Here is a 21,298-nt window from a genome sequence, read left to right on the forward strand (position 1 = left end):
ACACATTCTATTATTGGTTTCTCTTACATCCATGCTAAACATTGTTTTTTCTTTTTCCATCTGTACTTTGCTTTAGTAGTATGCTATGTATAATTTCTTGATTAAGAATGTGTTCTGTTCAAGGCATAGGGGAGGCAATGTACTCTGCTCTCTTGACATTTCCATTACTGTTTGAAATAAATGTCCTAGTATATAATAATATTACCTATAAGGGAGGATGTATAATTATAGCATTGACAGTTTACCATACCAAAAACACACTCTCTCTCTCTCTCTCTCTCTATATATATATATATATATATATATATATATGAGAAATATTCAGGAGAAAGGGTCTAAATGAATGCAAGCTAGTAGTGTTTTATATAAAATAGCAATTATACCAAAATTATAACATCATTAATGATAGCAAAAGCACGTGTTTATTAAGGTAAATCAAAAGAACCATAATGAAATGATAAGAGATATTACATTAATTCAATAATTTCCAGAAATAAATTGGTCATTTTCATACTCAAATTTAGTGGGCATAAATATTTTCTTGACAAATGTGCCATCTTGGATTATTTGAATACCTGTAACTCTGGCATTTGGAAGCTAGAGGCAGGTGCATCAGGCAATGAAAGTCATCCTCAGCTGTCTAATCAGATCGAGGTAAACCTAGGACACATAATTTCCCATCAGGGAAAACAATCCTTATTTTTCTGATGATTTGGTAAGCATGAAAACTTAGCCTGGTCTGTGAAATAACATCATAGTTTGTTTCCATCAATTTCATCAAATATTTACAAACAAAATGTAAAAGGAGTGTTTCTATAAAGTTTATCATTTTTTAAACAGAAGTCCATCATGACATATCTCACACATACAAGAATGCTGGGAAAAGACCAAAACATTAAAAAAATAAGGAGTCTTCATTCCTTTACATAGTGAAAGCCTTCTTGAAGGCTTAGTGGATATTGGCTAAGACATCAATGGGGTATTCTCTTGGGTAGAGAACTTCCACTAAATTGATGATAAATTTGCAGAGATGTGACTTAATCCTAACAAAATTTGTGTGGAGGTCCATGCTTCCAAGAGAAGAATGTGTCTATAAAAAGGAACTGAAAATAACTGCAGGATGGTGTTGTTACAATGCCAACAGACCAACTGCAATACAGGGACATGTGCTCTGGAAGTTGAGTGTACCATGAAGTCTCTGCTGTCTATATGTCTACATAATGCTTATTAATATATTATGAAATCAAAGAGGAGTGGAATCATAATAAAGAAACACACTCTCATCAGAAGTACAGAAAAACAAAAGTTCAGAAAAGTCATTATACTTATTTGTTTATTTATTTATTTACATCCCAAATGCTGTTTCCCTTCTAGTCCCTCTTCCCAGAACCCCTCTCTCAATCTCCTCTCCTCCTCTCCTCTGAGAGGATGAGTCTACCATGGGTATCCACCAACCCTGGTGCATCAAGTCGCTGCCACACTAGGCAATCCTCTCCCACTGAGGCCAGACAAAGTAGCCATGGAGAATGAGCATATCTGCTACATATGTGTTGGGGACTTTTTCCCAGCTTATGTATGTTCTTTGGTTGGTAGCTCCGTTTTGAGAGTTCCCAGAGGTTAGGGTTAGTTGTTCCCTTCCCCTTTAGGGCCTTCAATCCTTCCCCCAATTCTTCTGTAAGAGTCCCCAACCTCATTATTACCTGAGTCACCAGCTACAAAACACACCCGCTAACAGAAACAACAAATCACACTTCTAAATGATGCACATTAAGCTACACATCATTTGAGTAGAGAGTAAAGACAATAATGTAATGTCTGAAGCAAATGTGCTGACGTTTATTAAAGATAGCTTCTCCTTCATGTCTTAGATGAGGGATTCTGCAATATTGAAGATGGCACCAGAAGTTAAGTGGTAGAGGTAAACAGTTAATCATTGTAAAGAACAGCTATCAATTACTTGGCATGCCTCAGAAACATCTGTTTCATGCTTATCTAACCCTTAAAGCAGCCCTTGGACAAATGTATCACTATGATTTCTAGTGCACAGTGAAGAGACTTGATGCTCATAGAAGAGGATAAACTTCTCAGTATCACATTGTTAATAAACGTATGAAGCGTTCATTTCTTTTATTACCAAGGTTCTAGTACAGTCAGTGTGTTTGCTATTTGCCATGTGATTAACGACTACATAATTCTGTCTAATTCACAAAATAGGCAGGGCCTGAATATGGAAGGCATAATTTGGTGATTGGAAGCCAAACAGACAGAGGTAATTTTAAGAAAAACATTGATAGGATTTTAATTTTTTCCTCTTAGTTCCTCTGAAACAATGTATGGGATCAACTTTCAGATTTTTAAAATTAATCTTATGTGAAAACTTGTGATTTAAAGACAGTTAAAATAAAGCTATTTTTCTTGAAGCAACTATAGATCTGAAATATCACAATTTTATTGATTTTCAGATTCAAAACCAATCCCAGGAATACACAAACATACTCTGGAATACTCTAGACTAGCAGTTCTCAACCTTCCTAATGCTGTGACTCCTAATACAGTTCCTCATGTTGTGGTAACCCCTAATGATTAAATGATTTTATTGCTGCTATTCTGCAATAACTACAATTCTGCTATTGTTATGGATCTTAATGTAAATACCTGATATGCAGGATATCTGATATGTGGTACCAAATGGGTCATGATCAACATGTTGAAAACCACTTCTCTTCAAACTTCATATGGATCTTTAAGGTGCAATATATATTAGGTATTTAACATTTATTTAATAAAAGCAGTGTGAAGTATTACATTTGGGAAAAATGAAATACCAACATTTGTATAATTGTTAAGGTGGTAGCAACCATCAGTATTCATATGAATGAAATGGAATACTAGTGAAAGCAGAGGGAGGTGGCTATAAAGCTATAAAGGTTAGAATACATATTAAGCACGTCATATGCTCACCATAAAAGCATCAGGAAAGGGCAACTTTAACTGGTTTTCATTTTATAAAAATACAATATGCTGAAGTGAAAATGTGCTATACATTTTGCTCAGTTTTCTTTGATGAGTGACCAAGTGGTTTTTTTTTCAATTTTTGTGTGTTTCAAGTTTTGCTTTTAAGATGAATACAAAAATTCAATTGGATTCCTGTAGAAGGGCATGGGTGAAAAGAGGAAGTCAAATGTCTTAAAATAGAAGCAATTTGACATGAGTTATCTCCCTCTGAGTTAAGAATACAATTTTTTCATTGTGCTCAGGGATATAATCAGTTAGTAAGTGCTCCAATAACTATGGTTGAACAACTAGTTCTGCTTGAGAAAAGAAACAAAACTGTGTTATTACAGGAAATTGGTTCTCTGGAACAGTAGTTAGAAGTTCATATTCAGAGAAATAGCCATGGCAGAGGCTGTTGCCTTAGTCTGTCTTCCTCTGATTGGATACAGGATGGGCCAATGAGGATGTATAGACAAATAGAATGGGAAATCTGTGAAGAACATGAGCCCATTTATACCCAAAACCTATATGAAAACATTTGTGTATTTTTATAGATGTCAGAATTTGCTGGATAAAAATAAATTCACAAGTTAAATCAGTTTTAAGACCTATAATCTGCTAAGTATCCAAGTCTCCCTTCATCATTAGTCATTGTCAAACAGGTTCTTTTATGGTAATATTGATTACTAATGTATGCTAGCTCTTCAGATCACACCTTAGATATCACATACTGATTTTATCTATTCATGTATGTTAGGGAAGAATGGCAACAAAGTAGTTAAGGGGGCCAAGACAGAGTTCAAAGAGGTATCCCTGCAGGTAGAGAAAAAAATGTAGATTATAAGAGAGTAAGTAAATTTGATTAAATAAAATATTGGTGAGTGCAGTTGGGGGGGTCTCATGGAGGGTCTACGGGCAAGCAGAATTGAACCTGCAAAGTTGATACAATAAAGGAGCAAAGAAACAGGATAATAAAGGTGAGATACAGGATCTAAGGATGGATGGATAGATAGATAGATAGATAGATAGATAGATAGATAGATAGATAGACAGACAGATAGACAGACAGATGGCCAGATAGTTGGATGGATGAAAGCACTTTAACTGGGAACAGAGTTAAACTGAAACACTCTAAGATACCAGATACTCTCTATCTATCCTGTGATATAAATGCTAGGTGGTCATATAAAAGTTTGCTGAGACCACTGGCATCACAGTGTTATTAGCCCTTCTCCTTATGGAGTCCAAAGGAGAGCAAATCACAATTTATTGATGTGTTGAATTTGATAAAACTTTGAGCCTGAATTTTCTAATATAGTTTTATATCTATTGGTTCATATGTTTGGAATATATTTCCAAAAGTTTGTAGGTAGTATTTTTCCTATTTATGTTTAGAAATAAATTATTTATGAATCTATCATGGAGATAATACTGCTGAGATGGTGGTATCTATGCACACACTACGATTGAAAGTCATCCTGTATTTGCTCTTAAATGGAGCTAAATGCTGCTTACAAAATGAAATTGCCAGAGCAAGTAAAAGCTTGAAAGCCACTGTTTTAAACAATGTGGAGTAAGTTAGAGCAGGATACAGCCTGATCTCTACCAAATAGAGTTGTTCTTCAGGAAAAAAACTAGCTCTATTAAAGTTAGATATTAAAGAATAAATAAGTCATGAAGACAACATGGTGGCTTTCCTAAAGAGATCTCATTTGCCACAGTGACAAGTGAACCCATTTCAACACCCAATATGAAAGAACACTGACTGAAGTACTGCTAAAATCTTTTCACTGAAGTATTTATAGTATTTGGGATGTTCTAGAGAAATATTTAACTTTATATATTTTTTAACATTTTGGTATATAATCAACTCTAAAAGAAGGGTTCCTCTCTGTCTATTTTATCCTTTAAAGTATTTTTTATTAAAGAAGTCACCTACCCAGAAAAGTTTTGATTTTGATGTATCTAGGATCCCAATAAGATAGTTGTTATAGGAACTAACAAATGGTGCTGTCCAGAAAAAGTCTATTTATATGAAAGAACTTAAAAGATAGAATGCTTATAAAAATTGAAATGATTTGGTATAAAGATAAGAAATATTTCCAGGAGAATCTAGAAAACAATGTATTAAATACTAACTGTGGCCAATGTCTCTACATTTTTCTTCAGAACATTATTTAGCTGTGGTTGACCAAGTCTACAAATAGGACAATCTGGATATGATAGGCACTAGAGAAATCCTCAAGCAGTGGAATTCTGTATCAGTGAGTAGATGGCATCATCTCATCCTATAGGTCATTCTGAAGGGACTCCGAGTGACCTGCTCTTCTAAACCAGCAACACCAGCAGCACACCAGTTTGGGCTTCCTCATTCCCCTACTTACTCTCCAATCCTTGTCCATTAAACTACCTGGTCACAAGTCTGCCTCAGGTTCTGCTTTTGGAGAGTTGAAACCAAGCAAACCTCTCCCAACACAAAACAACATAGAGTGTTACCACAGCACAAGTAGCAGCTAATAGTTTGATCCCTTGGCTTCCTTTAGTCAGTCAGCCTTTAAACTGACCTAGTCACACCAAAAGGGCCAAAAGAAATGAATTTCCCACAAACTCAACTCAATAAAAGTAAAAACAAAATAGAACCACTATACATAAAATCTCTCTCTCTATCTCTCTCTCTCTGTGTGTGTGTGTGTGTGTGTGTGTTTGTCTGTCTGTCTGTTTCTTTCTCTTGTACACTCACACAAACACATATGCATACACCCATGCATAGTCACTCCAAATTATTTTCTCTTTCATAATTTTTACAAAGGAGTGATATTTCATCATTTTCTAAACTGATCACAAATATGTCATTCAATTTTATCAAGGAATATTTTAAAACTAAAACAATAGACCAATCTGATTAATAAACATAGACAAAAGAACCATGAACGGTATATTAAGAGATTGGATGGGTGTCCAAAAATACTAATCAAGGCCAGTGAGAGTGTGGTAGCATATTCCTGTAATAAAATACTTGGGAGGCCGAGATGAGAGGATCACCATGATTTTGCACCAACCTGGGTTATGCAGTAAATTCAAGGGCAGTGTGAATTACAATAAAGAAATCCTGTGCCCACACACTCAAAGGTTGTAATAATTGTCTTCCCCAATTTACTTTAAGAACTAGAAAACAACACTTCCATCTTAAAACTATAATAATTAATCAGAAATTCTAATATTAAACAGCAAATTTAGTAACAGTACCAGTTCATGAAGATTTATGAACCTCTTAGAAAACCAGGAGTGAAAGAACACTCTTTACTCTGAACACGCGTTTATGCTAAAACAGAAATGAAGAGCAAAGGGGACTGAAAGTGCAAACTCTTCTTATGAGAGTGAAACTTTAATGAAACAGAGCATGAAGGATACTGCACTCAGTGCTGCTACTTTGCATCAGTGTCTTCTGAGACTGTAATACCGTCATAGTGCAATAAAGTGATGAAAGGGCAAGCATATAATTTTAGAAAATGGAGATGGACAATTCTCTCCAAAGATGCTATGATTATCTATCCAGATATTCCAAGGAAGGCTCAGCAAATTGTTAATGCAATGAAAAGAACTCAGTAAAAATTTGCCAAGTAAATTAGCATCCATAAGTATGTTTAATATACCACAAAAAAACTGTAGTACAGGAGATACCATTGATAATAACAATCATAAAGTGGATAATTTCCATACCACATCAATGAAAAAAACAAATTAAAATGAATACGTACTAAAAACACACTTCATCAAGCATAGGAGATAGCAAAGAAAGACAAAAACTTGGTCAGAAAAATGTTCACTATTATTATCCACTAATAAAATGAATATAAGTTTAGATCAATGTGAGACCACATATTGCAATAGCCTAAATTATATATGCTTAAGTGAAGGCAACAACTGCGAACAACAGCCTATACCTAAGATTCATGGAACACTGAAGGAGGACAGAAAGATTGCATGAGCCAGAAGACCACAATAAGATATGTTGTCTGATAACATCTTTTATATGTGTATGTTTATATGTATGTATGTATGTATGTATATATGTATATATAATATATATCTTTATGCACATATATGATATCTTTTATATATGAATATTATATATATGCATATATATATATATATATATATATATATATATATATATGGAAGCTGAGCCTAGAAAATCTCAACAATATGGCTGCCCAAACAAGATCAATAAATGATACCACTAACTGACATATCACCATGGATGGGGAAATTCTCATAAGTTAAATGGTTTATTTCATCTTCAAACTCTCAGGACAGACACTCCATTTCTGATTGCTGGAGGCATGCTCTGAAATTCTTTACTAAACTGCTTTACTCTGCCACACTCACTCACCAAGATGGACTGAATGGCAAAAGACATGATTCAAAATAAATTCTTTGTCTAAAAAAAAAAAATAAGTAACAACAGCAAAACAAAACAAAGACTCCTAAATTCTTATCAAATTAATCACAAAATTTAATACAATTATAATCAAGGCTCCTTGCAAATTCACAACCAATTTTAATATTTATAGATGTTACAAAGTTATACTAGTAAAATCTATAACATCTGTTCATGGAAATATAGACAAAGAGAGAAAACTAATCATTCAATTAGAAACTAAATATTTTCTAAGATCTTCATACATCTTACAGAGGACATTAAAAGTCAAAAAGAACCTGGAGAGATGTCTCAGTGTATAGTGTCTGCTGTGCAAGTGTGAGTCCCTAAGTGCAGATCCCTAGGTCCCATGTGAATGCATTTGCATTTATATGGCCTGCCACCCAGAGACAGAGGCAGACCAGACTAGTCAGTCAACAAGTGGTGCTTCTTAAAACTAAGGTGACAGGTGATTTAGCTCAGTGGTAGAGCGCTTGCCTAGCAAGCACAAGGCCCTGGGTTCGGTCCCCAGCTCTGAAAAAAAAGAAAAAAGAAAAAAAAAAAAACTAAGGTGACAAATAATAGAGGAATGTTATACACCATCCTCTAAGCTCTATATACATGTACAAATAAATGTTTGCGTACTTACTGGTATGCACATGGGCACACAGAAACAAACATGTTCTCACACATACACTATACACAAATACACAATAAGTAACAAACTAAATATTAAAGTACTATTAAAAAATAAATGATAATTGAATAATTTATTTCCATTATTAAAACACACACAAAATTACTATGCATATAACATAAACTAAATATGAAAAAAGAAAAGCTTTAAAACTATATGTAAAATGCATATTAATATAAATTGCAAAAGAGTGATTTTTCTTGAAGAAAAACAAACTCCAAAATAATACTTAGATATTACATATTTAAATTGATTGTATAAGCAAAGAAATGTGAAAAATAAAGTCAATACCTTCCAGTCTCCATTTGTGCCCAGAGCTAAGGCTGTCCCATGGTTCTTCAGACATAAAGCCTGCACAGAGAGAGAGCTGGTTTCCCAGGAGTTTTCTCACATCTAAGATCATAGGTGAGACCCCACTTTTGCTCCACTAACTGTCCAGGAGGGACCCACCAGGAGAGCAGTCTGGAACAGGACACTTATAGTCTCCGTCTGTATCAAGAGCTGGGACTGTCCCACAGCTCTTCAGACCAAAAACCTGCTAGGAGTGAATTGGTCTCTCACGACTGCTCTCACTCCTAAGATCACAGGCTCACAAGCCTACAAGCTCTAGTCAGAGACAGCAAGAACAATTAACATGAGAGATAACAAAAAGACAAGAGAAAAGTTCAAGAACCATAGAAACAGAAACTAAGACTACTTGGCGTCATGAGATCCCAGTTCTCCCACCACAGCAAGTAGTGGATACCACATACCAGAAAAGAAAGATTTGGATGTAAAACCACATCTCATTAGGATAGTAGAGGACTTTAAGAAGCACATAAATAACTCCCTTAGAGAAATACAGAATAACACAGATGAGCAAGTAGAAGCCATTAAAGAGGAAACATAAAAACCCCTTAAATAAGTACAGGAAGAAACAAAGAAAGAAACAAGTGAAGAAATTGAACAAAATCACCCAGGCTCTAGAAACGGAAATAGAAACAAGAAAGAAATCACAAGGAAGTCAACTCCAGAGATAGAAAACCTAGGAAAGAGATCAGGAGTCAGATGCAAACATCACCAGCAGAATACAAGAGACTTAAGAGAGAATCTCTGGAACAGAAGATACCATAAAAAAAAATTGACAAAATAGTCAAAGAAAATGAAAAAAAAAAAACTTCCAAACCAAAACATCCAGGAAATCCAGAGCACAATGAGGAGCAGCCCTAAGGATACTAGGGATAGAAGAATGTGAAGATTCTCAACTAAAAGGGCCAGTAAATATCTTCAACAAAATTATAGATGAAAACTTCCCTAACCTAAAGAAAGAGATACCCATAAATGTACCAGAAGTATACAGAACTCCAAATATATTGGACCAGAAAAAATTCCTCCCATCACATAATAGTCAAAGCACCAAATGCACAAAACAAAAAAATATTGAAAGCAGTAAGGGAAAAGGGTCAAATAACTTATAAAGGCAGACCTATCAGAATTACACCAGACTTTTCACCAGAGACTATGAAAGCCAAAAGATCCTGGGCAGATGTCATACAGACACAAAAGAACACAAATGTGAGCCTAGGCTATTATATCCAGCAAAACTATCAAATAACATAGAAGATGGAGAAAACAAGATATTCCATTACCCTCATACTAAACTTGGCAGCCTTTGGGTAGGAGGCTGGAATGCCCAACATTAAAGATGTCAACAGAGTGTGACTAAGAACAATTGCCCAGGTTTCTAGTAGACTTTGGGTTTTGGAGTCCTTTCAAAGACTTCCTTAAGTTTGTGGGAAATTGGGAATGAACTTTACTTCAAAAGATAATGAGTATTCACATCATAGGAGCATTCATTAAAGGATGTTATTCACTTCTTGTATTTTTACACCAAACAAATAATGATAAAGAAAAGCAATAAATTCCTGGAATGACATCCCAAAAAACCTAAATAAAGTATATCTAAACCACTAGTTATAATGTGGTCAGGTAATGTAATTATTATGCACTTGGTTTTATAAATAAAAGCTCAAATATTGCTGAACATTCTATATGCTCAAATAATTTAAAATGTGATTACCCAGCTAGTAATCATGAATTGTCAAAATGCTTACCTTTGTATTCCAAAATAAATAAGGATTCCACAAAAAATATATTTGCAAACATTTTGCATATGTGGCAAAGGCACTAACCCTAACTGGTTTGAATGTTTTATAGCAAGAGTAGGAATACATATATATTTGATAATGTCTATTATGTATAGGTAATCTAGCTGAGAACTTCAGTATTGGATTATGCTACAAGAGTACAAAACAATTGGAAAACACTTCTCTTCCTGAGAATTTTTTAAAAGAGAAATCCATAAAAAACTGAGAAAAAATTTTGCTTAAAATATAGAACTGAGTTTTTTTAGTATGAAGCAGAGTGATTGAGACCAGAGTAACATATAACATAGTAATAGCCACTTTATCTGACTTATTTGAATATAGAAATCATCCATCAATAACAACCGTCATAGAAAAAAATGTAGTGTTGCATTCATAAATATTGTCGATACTTTACCTGATAGATTTACACACCACTGTAAGTTCTTATTTTATAAAAGACATTCTATATACAGAGATCATGCTATTTTTGTTTTCTTTTGTTGTAAAAAAGATAAACCATCAATTAGAGAGAACAGTAATCCTTTTAAGGACTATATGCTATAAATAGAATGCATTTTAACATTAGCAATAGTATCTGGATTTAGAGTGTATTTTAACATCAGCAATAGTATCTGGATTTGGTGTCTGCAGATGGGATGGACCCCTAGGTGGGGCAGTCTCTGGATGGCCTGATATGGATGTCTCTTGAGAGGTTCTGCCAGAGCCTTACTGATACTGATGTGGATGCTTGCAGTCAACCATCAAGACTGAGCATGGGGACACCAACGGCAGAGTTAGGAGACGGCTGAAAGAGCTGAAGGGGTTTAGAACCCCATATGAATAACAATAATATCAACCACCCAGACTCCCCAGAGTTCCCTGGAACTAAACCACCAATGAAAGATCATGGAGGAACCCATGGCTCCACCTCCATATATAGCAGAGGATGGCCTTATCTGGCATCAATTGGAGGGGAGGCCCTTGGTCTTGGGAAGGCTTCATGCCCCAGCATGGGGAATGCCAGGATGGTGAGGCAGGAGGGGGTGGGTAGGTGAATGTGTGAAGGAGCAACCTCATATAAGCAGGGGGAGGAGGGATGAGATAGGGAGTTTCTGGATAACAGAAAGGGGGATAACATTTTGAAATGTAAATAAAGAAAATATCCAATAAAAATTCCAGCTAAGTGAGAATAGCATTTACATTCCCAGCCTTGCCAAAAAACAAAACAAAACAAAAACAAAAAGAATCTGCATTACAATAATAAAACTTAGATTCAAAAAGAAAATAAAACAACAGGGGCCATGGTGTCTATTCTTGCTGTTTAAATTCTACCATGCCTCTACTTTGCCTTTGTACCTGACTTTTCCCCTTAACTGCCTGAAAAGCATTCTGCAATAGAAATGATAAAGAATTCTCCTACTTCATCTGTATCAGGTGGCATTCACAGAGTCAAAGGCAAAGCAAATGAAAATGAACCATGTGAAAATATTGTAGATTCCCCAAAGCCTGCAGAGTGAAAACCTTCAAGCAATGTCTCAGAGCCCAATACAGCCATCCTCAAAGTCATGCAGATAATCAGCCTAAACTATCCCATTTTAGAAGGAAGACTGCAAAGTAGAGACTTCTTATAAAAACATTTGAAGTAGAACTTAGTGATGCATACAAGCAAGTCATTTTGGGAGTCTAATTCATACTGGGAGGATGACGGACAACAGCAAAGAATTGTGTCTATTTAATACGGACTAGGTCTTTGTTGTAACTAAAAACGTCTAAATAAATATGTATTGTGACATGAAAATATTTTGCAGTATATTTTGAGAGATATTACAGTATTAATGTTAAACTCAAAAAATAAATATTTTAAATGCTTGATTATCACACATTGCCTTTTTTTTTCATGTTTTATAATGGAAAGTAACTCCACGTGCTTAGTTTTCTATCGGCTCTGCAAGACTTTGTTTTGAAATTTTTATCATTAGAAGATGATTCTTTATGGGAATTTCGCAGCTTTGCACACCAATTTTGGAAGCATGTCTGGATTGTTTCTTCTAATGGATTAAGTTTTTACCTAAAGTTTCCTGGCCTATGTTCCACATAATAGTTTTATGCTGGTGACATTTCCCTAGATTCACTTGGTCTTCACTTCATGGCGTTTGGATCCAACATGAAGAGGAAGATCCAAAGGCCAAGTTCCCCGTTGACTGAACAGTGAACTGGATGCTGGGAAGCCTAGGCTACATGAGATCCCGTCTCAAAAAACAAAGAATAAACGAATATGCCAACGGGTTTATACAAACAATAGACATTAATAAAACTGGCGTTCATTTGCAGAACACACATAAATCAGAAGTCCACTGCCTTCTATGGGTAACAGAATGGGTAAACAGTCAAGCCAATAAAACTTCTTGGCTATCAACTGTGCCTGAGTTCTCAAACTTACCACACATGTGACATTAGAATTTCCTTACAAGTCTCATTCCATTTTCGTTTCCTTTTTTTACTGGATATTTTGTGTATTTACATTTCAAATGATATCCCCTTTCCGGGCTCCCCCCTTTCCCCTCCCCCCTTCCCCTGCTTCTATGAGGATGCTGCCTCTTCCACCCACTCACTCCCTTCAACACCCTGGCGTTCCCCTACACTGGGAAAATGAAACTCCGCAGAACCAAGGTCCTCTCCTCTCACTGATGTCCATCAAGGTCATCTTTTGTTACATATGCAGCTGGAGCCATTGTTCCCTCCATGTGTACTCTTTGGTTAGTGGGCTAGTCCCTGGGAACTCTGTGGGGTCTGGGTGGTTAATATTGTTGTTCTTCCTATGGTGTTGCAAACCCCTTCAGCTCCTTCAGTCCTTTCCCCAGCTCCTACATTCCTGTCCCTTGCTCAGTCCAATGGCTAGCTACCCTCATCTGTATCCCTTGCTTACGTGCAAACCTAACATTGCATTTATATGAAAACTTTGACAAAATGGGATACCCTGTCTTTTTTATTTCTAAATAGAATGTTCTTAGTTAAATTTACTTCATTCTGAAAATGAAATTTCCCACTAAAGTTTCTCATATGATGCATGGTCAGCACATACATGCTGGCATCCATGTTCAGAGAGTCTGATTCAGTAGGATTATTTTTTCAGTTTCTAACCTGTTCTCAAGTATTTCTGAGGGCTGCACCTGGTACAAAGAAAATTGTCATTGCAACTTATTCTCTGCGAAAAGGAATAATGCATAATTATTTTAAAATTATAAATGAAGAAGATAATACATTTAACATTCATAAAAGGAAGTCCTATAGTGAGCTTTTAATTAAGATAATTTGTTGCTGTATTTTTCAGATTTATTCGCATTTGCATCTGCACATGCGAATATTCACATTTACCCACTGTTGATTGATGAGCTACACATCTGTATTTTTACCTATTTGAACCCTAACATTCTACAACAATGAATGCAGATGTCTAGTATCAACAAATGTCTATTAATACCTGACAGGCACATCTTAATCGCCTCAGTCCTGAAACAATTACAGATGTAAAGACATTAATGTTCATTATTTTCTTTATATGTAGTTAATAAAATCAAATCCCCTCGGGTTACTTAAAAGACTGAAACCAATACCTGCATTCTATTTTCAACAGTGGTTGAGTATAAATCATGATGGGCTACAAACAACAAAATTATAATTAACTTACAGCTGTGCTAAAACCTGGAAATCCAGTCTTAAAACAGTAAGTACACAACAGAGCTCTGTTTCCAGCAAGGGGACATGCTTTATTGTCTCCACATGACTGCTCTGTTCAAAGCTTGCTTTTAAGTACCAGCGAACTGAAACTGCACTGAACCCAATTCATTTCAAGCAGGTAACATTTCATGTGAGTTACTTCTGAAACTTTTATCCTCTTAGAGACTTTGGGAGTTCAAACGGAAACAATTAACTATACTTGCTGGTTTTCAATGCGCAATTCCTGTTTCACACTACAATTATATAACCATCTGCCTGTGTGCTTAATGTCTGCCCCTTCCTTTAGCTTCCTGGCAACAAACTGTACCCTTTTGCTCTTCTAAATACACCTTGTGCTGTACTGACAAGTCAAATGCCCCAACCATGGAGCCAATTGGCTATCAGATAAAATCTTCAAATTTTTGAGACAAAATAGTCACGTTCTCCTTGGAAGTTAATTACTTCAGGTATTTGTTTTGTCTTACTTGTTTAATTTGTTGGCAACACAACTGAATATAATGCACTATGAAGGCATTCCCATCTTCCAGTCATGCTGATCTCTTTTTGTCTTCCCAGGTAGCTCTTCCCATACTCTTTCGTACCTCTTCAAATTCATTTACTTTTCAGAGTCTATTCAGGCAATCACATCTGGATTGTGGTCATGGTTACAATACCATGTCCTATACAGCAGTTGGTGTTCCCTCTCATGGAGTTTCCACAGTCTTCTCTTGCCTTTTTCTGTGATGGATGTTAGAGTTAGTGACATAGATAGCCTTTTGCAGTGGCCAAGCAACTCAAAGTCATACATTCTCAGTACTTTGACCTGTTATGGTTTCCAGCTTTGACCATTGCCTATTGTGGAAAAGTACTTCTCAGACAAAGGCTGATAGTTATAGTAGTCTATAGTTATAAACATATAAATTTAGATGGCAGCTTCACTACCTACCAACTTAATATCATTTCAGGAGTAGAGAGCCCACAGGGCATGGGACCTCATTACCATAACCTTTTGTCCAGTTCTGCAGTGCCAAACATGTATTGCTTCTTATGGACCATTTGGTTATCCAAGCATATTCAGACCATTATTGTCTCACTAAGCATAACTAGCAAAATGCTTTGTTATTGTTAAACTCAGGTCCACCCTTGGGCAAGATCAAATGCTTCTCTTGAATTGTTTTCAAGGTTCCTGTCCATTATAAGTAAAAGCAAGTCATCTGTCTTGGTGAAGTTTAAATCAAATAAAATTCAAAAGTTACCAAAGTCAAGACAAGCAAAAGAAATTACATAGAGAAAATTTGCGGGGCATAGAAATGAGAAAAAATATTAAGTATATGGAGATATTTTCCTGGGAACAATATCAGAATCGAATTGTTCAGTTGGGTACTTTTTCCCCAAAAGGATTGCTTTGAATGGGAACATATCATCTGAATATAACTAAGTTATGAAACACTTTTCAAAATATGTCTTGATTCTTTGGAGCAATGAAATCACTTCATTTTACTGCACTAGTCATTGATATACAAACTTCACAAATTTAACTATTATAAAATTTGGCTTCGTTCCTAAATGATCTGAAAGTAGTTTAAACCCCTCTCATTTCTTGAAGGCTGTCTAAATCATGAAATATCATCTCTTGTAGCTATCACAGCTATAAAAATGTTAGTTGGCTGTATCACCATACTTTACTCTGCTGGTATTGATACAAATCAATGCTTTACAGTATCTTTGTTCACCAGCACTAAAGGGTCCAAATCCATTTCAAAACTGCCAAGTTATGTTCTTTTAAAAAAGATATAATTCAACAGGATCTTAGTCATTTCCTTCTATTCTTACACATAAAGTTTTTGTACTGCTTACACTTATATGTCTATGTACCTGAACCAAGAGTGCTCAGACATTTGCTTAAATATTATTTTCGCTTATCAGAGAAAGTTTCCTTAGATAAGTGTAACTTTCTTTTATTATTATTATGTTTTTTACATTCTTTTTTTCCCTCCAAGTCCACCCTCCAATTGTTCCACAACTTATACTTTCTTTGTGTGCGCCACCCCCTGTCTCCATGAGGATTTCTCTACCCCACCCACCCCACCAGACCTCTAAACTCCTTGGGGTCTGCAGTCTCCTGAGGGTTGATGCACCTTCTCTGACTGAACTCAGACCCAGCAGTCCTCTGCTGTATATATGTTGGTGGCCACATCTCAGCTGGTGTCTACTGCCTGGTTGGTATTCCAGTGTCTGAGAGATCTCAGGGGGGTGCGGTGGGGGCGTTAATTGAGACTGCTGATATTAAGTTAATTTTAACTGATATAGACAATTTTCCCAAATTAATTAACATGATTAGATACATATGAACAGTGCTTATTGATTTTCCTAAATCAAGTTAAAACTATCTATCTCCTCAAATATATTTCATCTCTTCCTGGTAAAAGTCTCCCAAATTGTCCTTTCTGACATATTGACACACTGTTAATATCTACAATTGTCCTACTTGCAATGACACATCCAAACTTTTGCTTCCTTCTATCTTGGTTCTCACTGATAAAGCTTCCCAGGTCTGTCTTGCTCCTGTACTCTCCCAAGTCTCTGGGAACACCACTCTAGTCTCCACACATTTGAGATTATTTGTTTTGGGGTCTACATATTAGTTTTTCTATCTGGCTTATTTCTCCTAAAGTAATTGAATTGATAGACAGTAAATAGAATAAGCCCTCACTTCCTCCACTGGAAGATTCCAGTCAGTCAGAGAAGATGTATCTGACCCTCAAGAGATTGGAGGCCCCAAGGAGTGGGGAGGTCTGGTGGGGTGTGGCGGGATGGCAACATCCTAGTGGAGACTGGGGGAGGGAGAGGGAGGAGGGAGGTATGGAATATGGAACCCCAAGGGGGATAAAACTTGGAGTGTAAAAATAAAAAGATTAAAATAAAAAATGTGTTCTTTTACTCGTCCTGATATTGAGCTGTTTCCTGCTTTTCAACTTAAATAATATTATATGATTCCTAGTTCCCTGGAATGTTGGCTGCATGTCATTAAACATTATTTAAAGTAAACCAATAGAAAACTCATAAGTAGATGGCTGCATGATGGAAGATCGATAAATAACTAGATATATAGGTAGATAGATAGACAGACAGATAGACAAGTAGACAGATAGACAGATAGAAAGATAGACAGACAGACAGATACATAGATAGGTAGGGAGGGAGACAGACAGACAGACAGACAGACAGACAGACAGACAGACAGAGGAATGGAGGAATCATTAGTTTTATGTACTAATTCTATACTTATTCTTATATACATCAAATGTAGTTTTATTTACTGTATAATCTTTTGTAAGTTAACCTATGACTACAGCTCCAGGGTTTTTTTAAATCTAATTATTTGTAACAATTTCTTTAATTAATTAGTAATTCTTTAATTAATTAATTCAATAAATACTTGACAATGAATGAATCACTCCTTCACTAAATCTTTTGGGAGATAGAATACAGATAGTCAATTGGGCTTTTTCTTCACTTGAAACTATACTCTGACAAAGCCTACCAAGAATAAGCTCCCTATGGCTTTTCTCTTGGAATTCTTTAAATATGTTCCACCAGCAAGGAGGCTGGCTTTCCATAGCTGCCACTGTGTATTCTCTTTCTTAGGGGGCTATACCAGAGGCCATTAACACACCCTCATTCTGATGGATTTTTCTGCCTTTCTTCAACAAATACCTGTTGTGGGCAATAATGACTTCATGGTCTTGAGTGTCAGACTCTCCCACCCCTCTCTTCTGTCTTTGGCCAATGTCATTTGCACCACATGCTACTACCTATCTATTTGCTCAGCTGATCAGTTACCATTCAGCAGCAAGGGTGCTGCTAATTTACAATGCATGGAAGACTCAGGTGTTAAGCCACCAAATGCTTAAAGTTTCAAACTAGAGAAAGCAGTGTAAAGGGAAAACAACTGGATATTGTTAATCATTTTTTCTTTTAAAACAAAGGTTTCATATTAATATGGTTAGGGTAAATTAGGAAGGAATTATGGTAATGGAGGGCTTTGCATAACTCAGCTTCCTGTCTGCTTCCTACGCAAGGATGACATAAGGCCACTGAAAAAGGTGAAGAATCTTCTCTCCTGTAGGCCTGGAGGCTCAGCATTGTTCCTGTCTAGAAAATCTGGTTAGTAAGTTCTCCTGATTAAGGACGAATTTCAATTTCTGATGATTTCATCTGTAACTACCAAATTTCCCCTTATTTTCGATATGGCCATCTTGTTTTGTTCTATGGAAACAATAGAGATTCCGGTTATTTACCTAACTATTTTTTCTACATCATATATTCTCCAGAGAATTGTGACTTTTGTCTTAAGTTCACAGTACGGACAATAGTTCAGAGAAGAGGTAGATTGTACCTCATGTAAAATACAATATTGTCCCTTTCATTGCTGCTTTCACTTACCCTGACTCTAAAGCCTAATATGAGATGTTCACAAACAGATTAATCCCATTATAATAATACAGCAAGCACCTTCTATAAACATTATTAAGGCTATGTATGTAAAGTAATGCATAGAAACAGCATCCATATGTAAAGGGTTCCTGGCTGTACTGTTTCTTCTTTCTTTTTAAAACAAGTGAAAACTTAAAGATAAATAGTTTTTGAGTTCTTATTTCTCTACAAACAATTCCAGATTTTCCCCAGCCTAATTACTGGTTTCTCTGTTCAGATGATTAGGCTCACCTCCTTAGTCTTCATTTTCTCTGTAAATAATTTTATATATGGCCATGATTCAAACACATAACTTTCACAAGAAATGCAATTACAGCATGAGCAATGATCACTGGTAGGACATACAAACCTGTAAAGTCATAGTTAAGGCCAAGAATAATCTGACTTTTGCATTATTTGGTCTAGAAAACAATTTAACTGACAGTTAAAATTCAATTAGGGAAAATTCTCAAAGTCATCCTTCAACCCACAGTGTGAAAACACGGATTCACTGTGGAACAATTTTACTGTGATATACAGTAGAACTGAAAAGAGTGCAAGCAATGACAAATTCACACTTCATTTAATGTTCAATCCACTACAAAGCGAGTGCAAAGCTAGGAGAAAGGAGTGCAATCCAGCCTTGCTGTAAGTGATGAGGTCTTTTTACTGAGGTTGTTGTTTCTCAAAGGATAAAGCCCTTTAGATAGATTCCAATGCACTACAGTCTTTAAGCTAGCAATTTCTGATGGAAGCTTCAATCACAAAGGAAGACCATCACACTCTGTAAGCTTAGGACTAGCTTACCTCTGCAGTATTCGTGACTCCTAGATTCATGTATCTTCAGACAATTTATCACAGGGTTCCAATAAATGAAACAAAGCTGGATGTTAGACTTTGCAAGAATCACAAACAGCCTACAATTAATCACATAGCTGTTCTATTTTAAAATGCCTTTTGAAGAATTTCGGCTGCCAGTGTTCTGACACACAGAAGGACAAAAATAGACATATGTTAAAGTCAAAACAACCTTAACTTAAAAATGCTTAAGAAAAAAATTCTCAGACAATAGTTTCTCTCACTTTTTAAATTAGGAAAAGACTACTGGCCACTAATTGACATGAGGAGAACTATTCACTCCAGGAAATGAGTTCCACTATGGGATATCCAGTGAAGAGGGCTCAGCCTTGAAATTATATATAGATATATAGATTGTATATAGATGCAGACATTGGTGTACACACATACACACACACACACACACACACACACACACACATCCATAACAGCACTAGTAAACGAAAAAGAGGCTATCGATTTGAGATGGGGGTAGGAAAGGTTTAATGGAAGGTAGCTGGGAAGGCTTAGAAGGAATAAAGTGATGTAATGCTACTTCAATTAGAAACATATTAAAATACATTTGAAATGTACAAATTAAAAATTTTTTATGTGATAGAGACTGAAACACACATCTCAGCATTTTTCTATGGCTGTTGTGAATTAAAAGGGAAGGAAAGAAAGAAAAATCAAGACTATTTAGTAAACCCTGAAGTCCATGTTTTGGTGTCAGTCTGTGTGTGCTCACATACATAAAGAGCCTCTCTGCTCCAAAGAAACCAAGGTGGAGACTGCATTGCCCTCTGCCACACAGAAGCTACCCTGGAGTCGCAGGAGTTCCCTGATCCTGGAGTGAAGCTCTGAATAACATTTGCAACCAATATTTTCAAGGAACACTTCCGTTCACTCCTGAATGCATGCCCCTGTGTATTTAAATGACTTCAATATCCTTTGAACATAATTTTTCCTCTTAGGAAGTTAAGCTTGTCCATCATTTCTAAGAACATCTAACTTAAAAAACTTCCCATAGGGATGTAAGTCTACTTCTTATAAATGGATTGCTATTAATTTCTCTTCTTTGGTAAATCTTTAAACCTTTAAGGACATTGTTTTCCACTTACAAAAATCACTAAATTGACTTAGATGGTCTCCATGGTCCGTTTTTGGCTTTAAAACTCAATCACTCTCTACGCTTCCTGTTGGAATTAGTATTTAGCAATTTTGAATATGTGTGTATAATGCAAAGTTCAAACAGTTCATTTTTCATTAGGTTGATCATAAGAACAATCCATGCTTTATTCCCAGAAGTAAGGCTCTGAACCAGATATCACTGTGTTGTCCTTTTGCCTTTATTTTGTTACTAATGTTTGAATAAAACTGCTTCAAAGTCTTAGAGCTAAGCGCCTTCTTTGCCACAGTCGCCTACTGCAAACACTTCACTCTCTTCTCTTATGCTTTCTTAATCTTGAACTTAGCTGAGTCCTGATGGGATCATGGCTGTGCTTCGCATCTTCTCCTTTATCAACAAATAACACTCTCTATTTTTCTAAAAGTGATTTAAAGAACTAATGGCCATCCTTTAACTTATTATTGAAAATTGGGAGTTTGTAAACAAATACCTATCATTTATAGAGCAATGATGGGATAGGGAAAGAGAGAAAAGGTTAGTGGATTGTAAGCAGAATCCACTACACCACAGAATGATCAAGGAAGGTCTAAAATGCAAGTTTATCTTCCTTGCACCTAGAAGGAAGACCCTGTTTTCAATCCAAAGAGTAACTGAACCTATCAGGAGAAGGATGAAAGACAATGGGAGTCACAGTATGCTTTCTTCCTCTGTGTAGGATATATTTTCATGTTTTAAATGCAGGAGTAGATGACTAAAATCCTTACTGTTCCTTTCATTAAAGACGAGCCTTATTTTTTTCTTTCTTGGGCACTTAACTGCATTTCTAGAATTGGACTAAACACAATAAACAAGGTAGTTAAAAATATAGTATGTGAGAATCCTTAAAGGATGAAAATATGAGA

At 35.9% G+C, this 21,298-nt stretch overlaps 1 long non-coding RNA gene across 3 annotated transcripts in view; it reads right to left on the bottom strand.

The window, feature by feature from the left end:
* Positions 1-21,298, bottom strand: part of LOC103691446 (uncharacterized) — a 272,183-nt gene that overhangs the window by 127,380 nt on the left and 123,505 nt on the right. The window contains exon 2 of one of the 3 annotated variants that reach the window (XR_010064065.1): positions 576-660. The exons of 1 other annotated variant lie outside the window; for it this stretch is intronic. This is a non-coding gene — a long non-coding RNA (uncharacterized LOC103691446). Of the gene's footprint in view, positions 1-575; positions 2,740-21,298 lie in introns of those variants that run through there. One more of the 3 variants, XR_005500598.2, reaches the window with a different exon arrangement.

Source organism: Rattus norvegicus, chromosome 2, assembly GCF_036323735.1.
Source record: "Rattus norvegicus strain BN/NHsdMcwi chromosome 2, GRCr8, whole genome shotgun sequence".
In the NCBI taxonomy this organism is placed as follows: Eukaryota; Metazoa; Chordata; class Mammalia; order Rodentia; family Muridae; genus Rattus; species Rattus norvegicus.